The following is a 15,186-nucleotide window of genomic DNA, read 5'->3' on the forward strand; positions in this document are numbered from 1 at the left end:
AGGGGGTGGTCTCTACTCCCTCAGTGACTTTGCCAGGAGCCACCAACTTCACACATCATGAACCCTCCCCCCAGAGCCCTCCAGGCTGCACAGATGGGCTCATGCCCACCCAAGGCCCCACCCAGGGCCCTCCGTCTTGGGGCCCTGTCCAGCTTTGCTGACTGAGCTCATGAGCATGGCCGGGGTGTGGATGTGCTGAGAAATAGAAGCTTTCCGCCCACCCCCGCAAGTATGGGAAGGTAAAGCACAAGCCAGACTCATCCCGAGACACAGAGGCAAAAATCCTAAACGAACAGGGACGAACCAAATCCAGCCATCTCTAAAAAGGTAATGCAGCACGTGCAAGTATGATTTATCCAGCGGCACGAGTCCGGCTTAACTCTGGAAGAGCAAATCATTTCGTTCGTCACGTACATAAGCGAAAGGAGAACAACCATACGGGCGTCCCCATAGGTGTGGGGAGAAGAATGTCTTTCCTCAGGGCAGCATCTCCTCACAAGCCAGGAACAGAAGGCAGCTTCCTTCATCTGATAAAGTAGACGCACACCCGTAAACTTGTATACGCAATATGCAAACTCAACTTCTACCGAAAATTGCAGGTAGAGCCTGAGCTGAACCCGCCCGTCTCACTTCCATTCCAGTTCCCTCCTCCCGTCAACAAGCGTCCCTCTGCTGGGTGCGGAGGTCACAGCAAGGCCCAGGGCGTCTGTGGAAACAAGCATGCTCATCGGCTGTGCAGAGCCCTCATCCTGTTGCAGAGGGATTAGATGCCTTAGAGGTTTGGGAACAGACAGGACCCGCCCCAGTGCCACCACATTAGCCTCCCGGCCTGCCTTCGCCTCCCCTCCCCCCCAACATGAATATCATTGCCACTTTTTTTTTTAATGTTTATTTATTATTGAGAGACACAGAGAGACAGAGCATGAGCAGGGGAGGGGCACAGAGAGAGGGAGACACAGAATCTGAAGCAGGCTCCAGGCTCTGAGCTGACAGCACAGAGCCCGATGCGGGGCTCGAACCCACGAGCCGTGATGTGACCTGAGCTGACCCAGGCCTGAGAGACCCAGGCCTCTCGGGCTGCATAACAGACACCGAATGAAAACCTGACGGTGTGAGTGGTGGCTGGATGCTCAAAGAGAAACGTGGTGATTCAGCCGCACACCCCACCTCCAGCCCACTTTGCTCTTGGGTCCCCACCGCCATCTGCCCAGGCCCACAACCAGTCCTTCGCCAGCAGGATGAGTGTGGCCCTTTCGCCTGTGTCCCCATTCTTCTGCTCTGCCACCTCTCCCCTGGTTCACGCAGACCCCTGTGCCCACCTCACTGTGTCTTGCTGCTGCCTGGCTCCCCTCTGATCTGCCCAGAAAGCGGCCATGAGGAGGCGCTTTCGGAAACGCACCTTGTCCGCAGAACTCCTCTCCCTAGAAACCTGCCTCGGCCCCAGTGCCTTGAGGATGGAGTCTGACCGCATCACCCTGGCCTTCAAGGCCCATGTGAGCGGGCTCAGCCCTCCCCTACTCCCTGTCTCGAGTCCCACACATCTGCCCCCCTTGCACACCACACCGTTCGTATCCCCGTGCCTTTGCAGATACTGTTTCCTCGCCTTTTTCCCTGGTAAACTCCCACTTGCCCTCCAGAACCCGGCTCAGGCATGGTCCCCCGCCCCTGTGTGTCTGCCTTACAGCTCTGATCACCCTCACACCTGAGTCATGACTGACCCCCCCCATGGCCAGCTGAAGGCCTGGAACAAAATGGGGCCAAATGGATAAATAAGTGGATGCAGGGATGGATGGGGGCAGAGATGGGTAGAGAGGGGACTAGGCAGAGGGATGGAGGGATGGACAGAGGCTGGATGGAGGGAGGAAAAGACAGGGAAGGGGGCTGGAGCAAGGGAGAGGTGACTGGAGGGACAGACGGAGGGAGGGAAGGGAGAGGGTGGGACAGCTCTCCTTACTCCGCTGCTGGTGAGGCCCTTGGGAAGGGGACGGCATTTTTATCTGCCCTGTGGATCTCCCACAGAGCCTGACCCAGGGGTGAGTGTGCAGCAGGAACTCAGTAAGCTGACAATGAGCCCAATACGGATGTGCAGGAAGTGGTGACCAGGGTGAGGAATGGGGCCCGGCGGGTGGGGTGGAGGGAGCAGTCAGGAGGCTGGGGGCTGGAGAGGTGAGACACTGATCAGCTACGACAGAGGCAGAACCAGCTGGGCTTGGTGACTGGGGACGTTGAGGAGGAGGAGAGGGGGGCACGGGGTGTGGAGCCAGCTCAGGGAGCAGGGGTGAGCCTGGGATGGACGTGCTGAGTATGACTGTCCATCGGGGCTCCGCCCAGAAGCAGGATTGGAGTTCAGGGGAGTGCTCTGGGCCAAACCAGGTTTGGGGTTTCTAAAAGAGAGAGGCTAAAGGAACATGTGGGATTGAGGGAAATTTCCAGAAGATCTGGGTGGGAAAAGTCAGGGAATGGAGGCAGAACCTTGGGGTGGGGTGAAGGGGGGGGTGAAGCCAGTCAAGAGGAAACCAGAGAGAAAGGGTTGGGGAGGAGCCAGGTGGGAAGCCCCAGAGAGGCGCAGTCCACAGAGGGTGGCAGAGAGGGTGCACAGGGGGCATTCCATCAGGGCATGCTCCCTGCCCTGAGGCCCCCTCTCCCGTGCTGTCCTGCCCTTGGTGTCAGACAAATGAGTGCAGAGAAAGAATGAAGGAGCTAGGGCTTGGCAGAACAGCCATCATTTGCTGCAGAGTGGTGGGGCTGTCCACCAAGCAGAGGCAGCCAAAGGTCATGTTAACAGAGATACAATGTGCAGAAAGTGGGAGTGGTGGTTCTGGTAAACTCGTCCCAGTCACAGCTGCCCCCAGCCCTCTCTGGGCTCCATCTGGAACCTGGCCATCCACAGCCTCAGTTTGGGACCTCTTACCTCCTCCTACTTCAGCTGTGCCTTCAGCAACCCCCTCCCCGGCCCAGCCTTGCCTTCTACTCCGACTTGGGATTTAGAGCCACCTTCTGTAGGACTCAGTTTCTCAGACCCAATTCAGCTCTTTCTGTGGCTGCTTTGACCCAGTGGCCGACCTAGCGTGTTGGACACTCAGGATCACTGTTCACAAGCCCTGTTCTCTATATGCCAAACTTTTTGCTTGTAATAATCACAAAATGGAAATATTTTATGTGTGAACAAACATGTGCACTTACCCAGCAAAAGCGTTTCATTCCAAGTTTGCATTTCTTTTCACTGTACGAAATTTTAAGCTTAAATAGAAATTCTGTGTGGTCACACAGAAAGGACCTAAGTCAAATACTGCTCCTCCCATCGTTATCATCACTGTGCAATTAGTGATTGTTTCAAGTCCACTGCCCCACACGAGAGTAGACGGTGCCACAGGCGGGTGGAGATGCCAAGTTGCCCAAATGTGGGTGCCTGGGTGGCTCAGTCGGTTAAGCATCCAACTCTCGATCTCGGATCGGGTCTTGATCTTGGGGTGTGAGTTCAAGCCCCACCTTGGGCTCTGCACTGGGCGTGAAGCCTACTTAAAAATGAACGAATGAATGAATGAATGAATGAAATTGCCTGAAGGCTTCCAAACTGTCACAAACTTGCCCTCCAAACATATGTTCGCTGTTAAGTCCCCACGTGTCTGCGTGTCTGTGTAGGGGGAGTTTATACATTAGCAAAACATGCGAATCTGAGGAACGCATCTATATTATTAAAACTTAACAGTATCTACTGTAATTGTTTACAACAGGGAGGAATATTTTTATCACTGATCCTTTTTTAGAATTCCCAGAGCATGGTGATAATAAAAAGCAGACCGCCTTTTGGTGGGGTTTGTTACTGATTCAAATCAAATCATGTACAGTCCACACACCCCCTGTGGGCTGTGCCAGGAGAAACTGGTCCCACCGCCTGCCCTTGGTCCGTCGTGGTCCTCGAGTGGCACCAGCTGTGAAAGAGGCTTTCTCCTACTGCCCGGGCCTAGCATTGTGACCCCCACACAGGGCTGTGGCTGGAGCCTTTGTCTTTTTCTCTCGGCCCACCTGGTAGGCCGGTTATCAATCGGGTCGCCACCCCGACGGCGTCCCGGCCAGGGCAACCACCAGGCCCCTGACGTGAGTGGCAGGACAAGCCCCGGGGGGGGGGGGGGGGGGCGTCTCTGAGAATGAGGACACTTCTGGCTCTGCCCTATTATTCCAGAAAGACACTTGTCAGGGTCCCTTCCTCACTCTCCCAGCCCAGATGGTCATGAGCCCACTGCCGTGGAAATGCAACCTAGTGGCCAAGCCCCCCTCCAGCAGGAATCCCAGGCTCGGCATGCGGCCTGGATTAACCCGTGTCTGCTCTGCCAAGACTGATGACCCTCATCCCACGTGCGGACGGGGCCAGCCTGAAATCTGCGTCTCACAAACGGCCTTTGTTCTTCTGCCCCTTGCCCCCGGCCCCCATCGCGGCCTTCCCCACAGCCCGGGAGAAAGGAGGCTTCCTGCCCTGTGTCTACCACCAGCAGGCTTTGTGCTGGCCTGCCCTTGTCCTGCAGCTGGGAAAGTTGCTAGAGAGGCCAAGCGTGGGCTTTGGTGTCCCCCCCAGGGGGGTTTGCTCCCGATGGCCACACACGAGCTACACAAATACGGGCCCGTTCCTGAGTCGCCCTGTGCCCCACTTCCTGGATCTAGAGATGTTCGACCTCCCAGAACATATCTGAGGGCGCTGGGGGATCACATCCCCCTCCCTCCTTGCCACGATTCCAACACCCAAGCCTGGACCAGGCCCCTGGTAGTCACAGAGACTCCTGTGTGAGCTCCCTCCCCTTCACGGTCCACCCAATGTCACTGTGTCCCCGACCACACTGAACTAGTGATCTCCCTCAATCTCTGGATTATTACCCAGAATAACACTTGTACATCATACCAGCGGTCCTCAGATATTTGGTCTTCGGATAGGGCTGCCAGGTTTAGTACATAAAAACACAGAATGCCCAGTTCAGTTTGAATTTCAGATAATTGCCAAATAACCTTTGTAATATGAGCGTGTCCCAAAGACTGCGTAGGACAAACTCACATTTTATCTGGCGACCCTATTCTTTACGCTCTTAAATAGCATTGAGAACTTCAAACAATTTTAGTTTATGCGAGTTGTAAATATCACCATTGGATATTTGGAAACTAGAATGGAAAACTTGTTTGAATATACATCTATTTTCTTAAATAATAAATAACATATTTGTGTGAAAATAGCTACTCTTTCAAAATGAAAAGCCAATGAGCTTGCATTTTTGCAAAGCTCTTTCTTTAATGGGTAGGAAGGGATGCTTGGAGGGCAGGGGCCTCCCAGATGTGGGACAGAGCTCTGCCCCTACCTGGGCAGCTGGCCACTCAGCCTTTCCCGCTGCAGGCCTCAGAATCCAATGAGAAGTCCCCAGGAACAGTGTGGAAAGAGCCGGAGTTGAGAAAACAGAGGCCCAGAAGAGCGGGGGACTCTCCACATCTCTGCAAAGCTCAAACTACAAAGGGCTGGGTGCCCCTCAGAGACCTCCCCAGCCTGGGGGAGGAGGAGGGAAAGAGGGGGGCAGGCCAGGGCCAGGGGCGCAGGCAGGGGGCATCTCTGCCGTGCCGGGAAGCAAGGAGGGACGGAGGCAGGAGAGCACAGGGTGAAGGTGCAGCCCATGAGCCCATGGCTATCGATGGGGCAGCTGGTCATTCACAGTGAGCTCCGTGGTCTCCCACTGGTGACGCTCCACTCTCACTTCCCTCTTGTCCTAAGTCATCACAAGTTTCTGTAAACAGTCTAACCCTGGTGCTGCAGGGCCCCAAGGCAGGACCTCCAGCATGCTGGGGCCAGGGTGTCTGAGAGAAAGGTCACCCGACCCCCACAGCAAGGCCTGAAGTTGCTGGGGAGGGAGGGAGGGAGGACGTGGGTCAGAGTCAGCGGGGACACTGTGATCCAAGCCCGCCCCCCCCCCGCCCCCCAGCCCCTGACTAAGGAGGACGCTGTTTCAGGATCAGCCTGGGAAGGCATCAGCTCTGAGGATGCCCAGGGCTGCCGTGTCTAGTGACATGGGCACTTAGTGGAGCGTGCCAGCTGTGTCTGCCAAGGGGGCACTTTCTTCTAACGTGCATGGGGGCATGCTGAGGTCTAGCACTGGGGCCTGCTGCGTCTTGCCAGCCCTCCCAGAGAGGGAGCTCTGGCCCCTGGAGCTTCGGCCCCAGGCCAGGACACCTGGTCCCAGTCCCTGGCCCTGCGGTCTGACTGTCAACCCCGGCTGGACACCCTCTTCTCACTGTCGGCAGGTGCTGCCTCCCTCCCCCCACCCAGAATTCCATGTGTCCAGCCACCATAGGGAGCTCCCTGAGTGAGCTTTGTTCCAGCATCCTTTGGGAAAATATTTACTCACCGCCTGCAGGCTTCTCCAGGCTCCCGTTTCCAGCTCTCAGTGGGGAGCGCCACGGTTCGCACTGGACCCTGGCCGCCAGCCCCTGGCGCTGGGCTCAGCAGGCAGGGCCCACTCTCCATCCTGTGACTAGGAGACCTTGGCAGAGCCCCGGTCAAGCCTGCACCTTGCCCTCTCTTTCCCACCATCCGGCCCACGTTCCTGGGATGGGCCCAAGTTCCCATGGGCAGAGAACGTGTCCCTGGGCTGGCATCGTCTGGGAGAGGCAGCTGAGGCCTGGCCTAGAGGTTGCCAGGGACTTGGGAACCGATGCCAGCACGAGCATCACTTGTGCCTGCTTCCTCGGGCACCCTAGACAGGGAAGTGAAGGTGGAGGAGGACAGAGGCACGGAGCACCGACTACACCCTAGGCCTTTCGTGCGCACTGTGTCCAAAGTTCACACATCGAGGGCATGACTCTCCTGTTTGTAGAAGAGGACGTGGGGACTCCGAGAGGAGAAGGGCCTTGCCCAAGGTCATGCAGCTAAGAAGTGACATGGGTGGGATTTGAACCCAGGACCCAGTCTCCAACACCCCTCAAGGCAGTCTCTCCCTGTTTGGGGCTGGGCCTGACCTGACCAGTGACGAAGCCGGCCACAGCCTCCTTTCCACCAGCAGGTAGGGTTTGGAGTCAGTGGCCTGGAGCCCCGGGTTCACAGTGACCCTGGGGCCCGAGTGTCCACACAGGAGCCATGTTCCTCAGGCCCGTGAGGGGGCTCCTGTCTCAGTTTCCCCTGCTGCTGAGAAGGCTGGGTTCTGCTGCCTCTCCCGGTTCCAGCGCACAGGAATGAGACTGGGGTCTGCCTCCCCTGGATCTGCCTGCCCGGGACCCAGGACGCACTCCCCCAGCCCCTCCCCTTCCCGAGGGCCCCCGCGGCTCGCTCTGCAACCCTGCGCAGTTCTGGGGAATGTGGTCCATCCGCGCGGCCCAGGGGCCGCTCTGCCCAGCCCAGACCCACGCTGGGTCCGGGCAGGGGGTAGGTGGTGGACGAGGTGGGATGGCTGAGGCTGTGGTAAGGAAGACGCCCCGCCCGCCGGACGTGCACACTCCACTCATAAAAGGGCAGTGCCTGTGTCTGCCTCCCAGATGCCATCAGGGGTGTGGAGTCCCGAGTGGCTCCTGGTGCCCAGCGGGCACTCGCCAAGTGTCGGCCCTTTGCGCCACACCTCCTGTCCTCTTGCCCCACGGTCTTGGCGGGGAGGGGCACTCAGAGAACAGCAGCTCCGTGCACTGGTGTTCAGGTGGAGGCGAAGGACCGAGGTCCTGGGGGCAGCAGGGCTACCCCGGGTCACCTAGCATGACCTCCACCGGTAGGGGCCACGCAGGCCAAGGAGACAGGGGAGCCAAGGGGCGGGTGGGGCTGCGGCTGACAACTGCTCTCTCTTCCAAACAACAGCAGGGGACGGCAGCCAGAGAGTCGGGACAGCCTGTTCCCATAGCTGGGCCCAGGGGAACCTGGCTGACCACACCTAGCTCTGCTGGACCTAACATCTGCTCAGCAGCCAGCCCTGTCCCTCTCAGGCCTCCATTTTTAATCCCATGCAAAGGGAGGTGGGACGTGAAATACCCCGGGGCCCACAGGTCCACTTTTTCTGCTGCTGATGGAGCTGGCAGACCCTCCCAGGGGGCAGGTGGCCCACGCCCGGCCTCGGGGGCAGCTCCCAGGCTAAAGGAAGAAGGAATGGAGGAAGGGTGGGGGGTGGGGAGGGAGGAAGGCAACTTTCACCTACACTCCGCCTCCTTCGCACAGCCTCGGGGCACTCACAGCCTCCCACACGCTGGGCACACTGAGGTTCGGAGATGGGGAATGACAGCCCTGAGCCACTAGAAGCCTGCCAGGAACGACTTACGGTCATAATAATCGTGACAACTCATTTCTGGGGCATTCACTACTTGCCAGGCATTGTTGTAAGTGCTTGGCCTGGGCCCACTAATCCATCCCTCACAGCCTGGCTAAGACCCCACCCCCACCCCCTCACCTCCTCCCCCCCCCCCCCCCCCCCCCGTACTGAGATTATCCCATTTTACAGATAAAAAAACCGAGACCAGGGAGGTTAAGTCATTCACCCAAGGTCAAAGGAAAGTGGACCCCAACCAGTGCCGTCCAGCGGATCCCAGAGCTCCCTCTTGGGCGGAGACGGAGAATTTGGTTCCTCCCACGCCCACTGGCGTCTCACCCGGAGCCCCCCAGGCTGGCTGCCAGCAGCAAACCAGAAGCCTTAGGCAGAAAAACCATTGTGTTGGCCCAGGGCTCCTGGAGGGGCCTGGGAGCTCCCCTTCTCTATGTCCCACTGCCAAGAGGTGCTGACTGGGAGAACAGGGAAGGGCCCGGAGGGGCGTAGGGAATGGGGAGTGCTTGCTCAGGAGTGGGGTGGGGGCCCCATGGATCCAGAGGGGACACGGGGGCCCCCTGCCCCCAGAAGTGTCAGGGAGAAGTGGATCTCTAGCATGACCGGCCAAAGACTGTTCCTGGCCTGTTCCCCCGCAGCCTGGAGGGCAGGGACAGCCCCGACAGGCACAAGCCAATTTCCCTCACAACTGGAACAGTGACAGGGTGTTTATGGAGCACCTACCAGGTGGCAACAGGCCCTGCTGTGAGTGCAGGCTGGCAGGGCAGACCAATCCCCGCCCCCTCACGGGCTGGCCGCGGGGGGCGGACAGTGGGATGAGCTGTGACGAAGGCTGTTCACTGAGCACCAACTACAGGCTGGTGGTTCCCACACCCACCTGACCCTCCCAACGACCCCGCAGGTGGGTGTCAGCATTCCCATTTTGGATAAGTGGCGACTGAGGCTCCAGATGAGGGGGTGGGGGGTACTTGTCTGGTGTCACCCAGCTAGAAAAAAAAGGCAGTGCCAGGACCCCGTCCCAGATCATCTGACGCCTGGGCCCACAGCCTCCCCTAAACCTTTCCTGGAAACTCCTGGCGTTTAGGGTCGTGGGAGTGCGCTATCCCGCACAGGGCAGAGCGGGGTCAGGGCCCCGGCTGGTGGGGAAGCCTCCCCCTGTGCTGGGAATGGCAGGGGGGCTGGACCTCACTGGACACCATCCTTTCTTTTACGATGATACATTATTTATCCAGCTTAAGCCACACATATGTGAACTCTCCAGATAATGCTGTTAAGCAACAACATAGTTATAATTTAACCATTGAAGAGGAAATGAAGTCTATACAATGTCTGCTCTGTGTCCCTAGAAAAATTACTATTGCAAACCATTTTTAGGCCACAGCACCGTAGGGTAAGAACCAAGGTGCTTATTGAGATAAGAAAATGACTTGTATCTACACAAATGGCCTCAAACCGATGCTGTTGTTGTTGTTGTTGTTGTTATGTCTGTTCCTTTTGTTCTGGTTTGTTTTTAGGCAGGCTTCATGCCCAGTGTGGAGCCCAGCACGAGGCTCAAACTCATGACCGTGAGATCAAGACCTGAGCCAAGATGAAGAGTCAGATGCCTAACTGACTGAGCCCCCCAGGCACCCCCGTTAGGTCTCCTTTAATGGTTGTTCTGTGTCCTCTCTTGTTGTTGGACTGTATCTCTTTTCTTTTTTTAAGTTTATTTACTTATTATGTGAGAGAGAGAGAGAGAGAGGGAGAGAGAATCCCAAGCAGGCCCTGCGCTGTTCAGTGTAGAGCTCGACATGGGGCTTGATCTCACGAACCTGTGAGCCGAAACCAAGAGCTGGACACTTAACTGATTAAGCCACCCAGGCGCCCCTGGACTCTATTTCTAAAAGCACTTCAAGGTCTGCTCCGGAAAGTGAAAAATAGGCTTGATGCATCTTGTTGGTGACTGGAGTGTCAATGATTCTGTTGTGAGCATGGCTCAGCAACAAAGGCAATTTATCAAAAGAATAAATTCTACTGAGCTTGAACTCAGGAAGCTCTGGGCACCTAATGACTGAAATTGGGGACTTGACACAGCATGGTTTTAGCCTGTATAGCAAATTTGTGCCAAATAGAGAAAAGTTCCACTTCCTTAAGACACTTTACTGCCACCTGCTGGGAAATTGTCCTGATAAATACACAAATACACTGTGATAGCAATGCACATACCCCTATTTAGAATTGTGTAGTGCACAACTTGTACAGCTGTTCATGGCAGTTCTGTTTTGATGTCACCAGAATTTTTATCACATCTTATCACATTTTATCTTTTTCTGCCTCCATTTTACTCTTTCATATGTTAGATGGGCTTTATCTTTGTGGTCAAAATATGACTGCTCTATAACTCAAGAAACAAGGTCCCTTCCCTTCTCACCCCAAAATAAAAAAAAGTCTAGGTAAGGACTCTGGTCCAGGTTGAATAACATTGCATCGCTAAACCACCTCTGTGATCATGGAAAGGGGACGTGTGTCAGTCAGAACAGGCGAGGTTATGCTGTGTAAGAAGCCACCCAAGACCTCAGTGGCTTAAATGACAAAGGGTTATTTCTCACTCATACTGAATGTCCACCCCTGTTTGAATGGGGACTCTGCTCACCTTGGGCTTTCAGGGACCCAGACTATCAGATGCTATGGCTCAAAATGTGCTCCTACCATCACCATGACAAAGGGGACGGGAGGACCCAGAAAATCACCCACTGGCTCGGAAAGCTTCCACCCAGGAGGTGCACAAGCCCCTGAGCTCACAGTCCATAAAGAAAGTTCACGGCTACATCCAACTTCAGAGGACAGGGGGTTGGGGAGGGGGGTACAGCCCTGCCCTGGCCTGGAAGGAGGGGTCTGGATGAGGATGCTCTGAACTTGAGTCACGTTGTTACCTTTGGGGCAGGGCAGCTAGGCTGGGAGTAGGCAGCGGACTGTGATTGTTACAGCCTGGGACTGGGGAGCAGGAGTTCCTCAGGAAGCGGGGAGGGTACCGGCTGCCCCAACAACTGCCCAGGGTAGCAGCCAGGAGCCAGCCAGCGCAGGGCGGGAGGGCCATGTGTCAGCCAGACAGCACAGAGCAGCCACACCCAGCCCCCCCGGACACTGTAGCCAGCAGGAGCCCCGAGGGCCCCACAGGGACCAGAAATCCAGGGAAGAATCACACAGACTCCAGCACAGGGAGAAGCGCTCAGGTGGCCCTGCCTGGATTCCTCAGAGCTGTTTTAGATGCAGCATCTCTACCTATGCAGTTCTTGGGGCGGCCGTGAGTGGGTGGACAGGTGCCAGGTGAAAAAAGAAAGCTTGCCGACACCCCTTAGAGCTGTGGAGCCCATTTTACAGAAGCTACCAGCGCTGAGATGGGTCAAGGAACTTTCTCAAATTCATGGAGCTAATTGGGAAACCCGCATTTACTAAGCAACCACCACATGCCGCTTCTCGGGGGTTCCTGTCTCTGCTGCACGGCCAAGAAAGCACAGAGGTCGGGGGCATATCGCAAAGCCGAGCAGGCCCACCTCTAAAGCCTCAGCCCTCCCCGTGGCGCCCTCAGGATTCGAAGGGGTTGTCTGAGGTGGGGGGAGCCGAGGGGAAGGAGCGGTGGGCATTTAAAAGGATGATGGGTCTGACACATGATCAAGGAACTCGGGGAACCAAATGGGCGGCTGCGGGCTGCGTTTAAGGCACATTCCTGAGCTCCGAAAGGAGAAATAAAAAGTGTTCCCTTGTCTGTGAGTTGAAGAGACAGCAATATTGTGGTGTAACTAGGACCAGATGGGCTCCAGGAATTTCCAAAGGCCTTTTAGCATATTAGACAAAATAGCCTCCCAGCCACACACCATAACTTTGGCCGCCTGGGTATCGGTTACCGAGACGACCAGCAGGCTGCGCGCACTGGCTCCAGGGTCCCAGAAGGGAGTGGGCCTCTGGCCCAGCAGGAACCCCTCCCCCTTTGCGTGTGACACATTCCCCTGAGCTCCAAGGCCATTGCACACTCAGAGCAGGAAAAGGGGTGGGAAGTCCCAGAAACGGCCTAGCCAGAGGGCCCCCTGATGTGCAATCCTTCCCCCCACCACTCCACCTTCCAGAAGGAGGAGGTCACGCCCCCCTGGGACACCCAAAGGTGGAGCATACACAGTGGCTCGGCACCAGGCTCTGGGGCAAGCCGGGGAGCATACCCCCACTGGGACACAGACCCTCCCTGCACCCCCTTTCCTCGTCTGCGAACACGGCTGCGTGAGGATGAAGCCGGGCAGTGCACGGCCGGTGCTTGAACCGTGCCGTGAACCCAGAAGCGCCACGCTGTGTCGGCCGCCATCCTGATGATCTTTGGAAAGCTCTGACTGTGAGAGCAAGCGTCCTGCCTCATTCCCGTCCGAAGAGCATCATTAGCTGATATTGGTTGAGCACTTGCCTATGCCGGCACGTCTTCCGGGGGAAAAGACGCGGGCTCAGGGCAGGGATTTGTCTCACCGAAGGGCGCACAGCTAGGGAGTGGCCCTGCAGGGAAGCTCACCCCGGCTCTAGCCACTGTGTTTACACTGCCTCCCAGGGGCCCAGCGTCTCCAGGCCTCGGGTGCACTGCCTGTGCAACAAGGGGCTGGACAGGGAGGCAGGAGGGTCCCTCCCACACTCACTCTCTGGATCCGAATCCTGTCCTCGAATGACCCAGAGACCACACGACAGCCCCTCCTCCGTCATCTCGCTCGGTCCTTGTCGAGGGAGAAGTGGGTCTCAGAGAAGGGATGCTACCTGCCCGGTGTCACTCTGCAGGCCGGTCGTGGAGGCAGGTTCGAGCCCAAGGCTGGCCAATTCCAAAGCCTGTGTCCCTTCTCTCGAGACCTCCTCGGCAGAGTGCATGGCTCCTACTCATGCTCTCACCTGCGTCTTAACCCTAATAGTGACAAGGGAATGCAGAAGAAAGCACGTGGTGGGGCGGGGGGTTGTAGAGCCCATTCTCCTCCACTACTTGGCTGGGTGTGGCTTTGGGCAAGTGCCGTGTGCCTCTCTGAGGCTTGGTTTCCCAGCCTGTAAAACGAGGCTCCAGGTCCCTTCCCAGGGAGGCCACTGTGAGCATGAACACAGGGAGGTCAGAGGTCGTGTGGCTCACGGTGGGAGGGCTTCCTCAGGTCCTCTTCCGGACACTACTTTCTGCACACGCTCGACACGGCCCCTCTGTCCCTCCCTCCTGCCATCCCCTAGAAGAACACTGAGGGAGGAAAGCCAGGATTGGGCTCTGGTTCATTTGCTTGCCAGGACGTCAGGCTCCTTAACACCCTTCCGTGGGCCTCACGTTTCCTAGAGACAAAGTGGTGGTGGTGCCAGCACCGAGCCAGGATCTGAGCAGGCCCTCGGACAAGGGCAGCCTTCCTTCCCTCTCCTCCAGCCCAGCACGCCCCAGCCAGCTGCAGTGGCACGAGGCTGGGCCTCCGTGTGCTGTCTGCCCAATGAGCAGGTGGGACAGGTTGTCCGGGGACCCTCGGCTCTGACTGTGCACACGCCAGTTCACAAAGCACTTCTCAGCTTCCTGCCCTGTTTTATTTTTAAAAATTAACTTTCTGCTTGCAAAATTCGAGCTGCAGAAAGCCCAATGTGCATCCTCCGGCCGAAGAGCATCTCAAGGGCAGGACAGGGAAGCTGTTCATCTCTCCAGGCCCCAGCTCAAAAGCAGACAGACAGCCACCTACCCACGTGCTGCCACAGTGCCCTCGGCCTGGCCCTGCCCCACCGTCCAGGGGCCACGGAGGCTGTCTTTCCCCTCCAGGTTCCTTGTCTCATCTGGGCTCTGGGATGCTGACATGTGCCTCTCCCAGGATTGCTAGTAAGGGTGTGAGCCACGGAGGGGCTGACAGGTCCAGGTGGGCTACAGGACACGAGCTCCCCCACATATTCTCATTCCAAACCCCTGCTGACAGGTCTGGTTATAGGAAAAGGGCACTAGTTTGGGGGTCAGATGGACACGGGTCCATTCCCTGGCTTTTCCATCACCTGACTTGTGATCTTTACTTCTCTGAGTTTCTATGTCCCCATTTTTTAAATGGTGATCATGATGATGGCTAACCTATATAGAGGACTTACTCTGAAAATTAATAAAGGAAAAGCTTCGCTAAAACGGAGCCCGGAGGCCAGAAGGGGGAGCTCTCACACCACACCACTGGCAGCCAATTACAGGAAGAAGGGTCAATTAGGTCCCAAGGGAAGAATCCCCAACAGCAAAGAATCCTCAGTTATAGCTCCCAAAAGGAAAAGATGCACATCACATCTCCTACGAGAAACTGACTGCCCCAGCAACTCAGCCAATGAGAAACTGTCTGAACTCATGCTTCTCTCCAACTGGGCCTTCCTTCAAAGCAACCCTTCCCAACTTCCTCCCCTTCTCCATAAAATAGTGTTCCCTCTCCTTGGTCAGATTACTCTATGGTTTTTGCCATAGCTTGCTCGTCCCAAGTTGGAATTTTCTGCCGTTCCCAAATAAACCCAGTTTTGTTGGCAAAATAACGGGCTTCTTTTTAAGATCAACTCCATGCCAGACACTGCTTTAAGCACCTTACAAACTCATTTCATCCTCATGACAACCCTGTGAGGTAGGTACTATCAGCCCCATTCTACAGAGACATAAACTAAGGCACAGAGAGGAAGCGTCACCCAGCTAGCAAGGGGAGGAGGCAGGACTCCAAGCCAGGCTGGTGAAGGATGGGAGGCTCCTACTTTAATCCCCTGCAGCCTTTGGGGTGCCTGGGTGGCTCAGTGGTTGAGCAATCCACTTCAGCTCAGGTCATGATCTCACTGATTGTGAGTTCGAGTCCTGCATTGGGCTCCATGCAGAACCTGCTTGGGATTCTCTCTCTCTCCCTCTCTGTTCCCCTCCCCAACTTGTGCTCTCTTGCTCTCTAAATCAATAAATCAA

Source organism: Prionailurus viverrinus, chromosome A2 (assembly GCF_022837055.1).
Source record: "Prionailurus viverrinus isolate Anna chromosome A2, UM_Priviv_1.0, whole genome shotgun sequence".
In the NCBI taxonomy this organism is placed as follows: domain Eukaryota; kingdom Metazoa; phylum Chordata; class Mammalia; order Carnivora; family Felidae; genus Prionailurus; species Prionailurus viverrinus.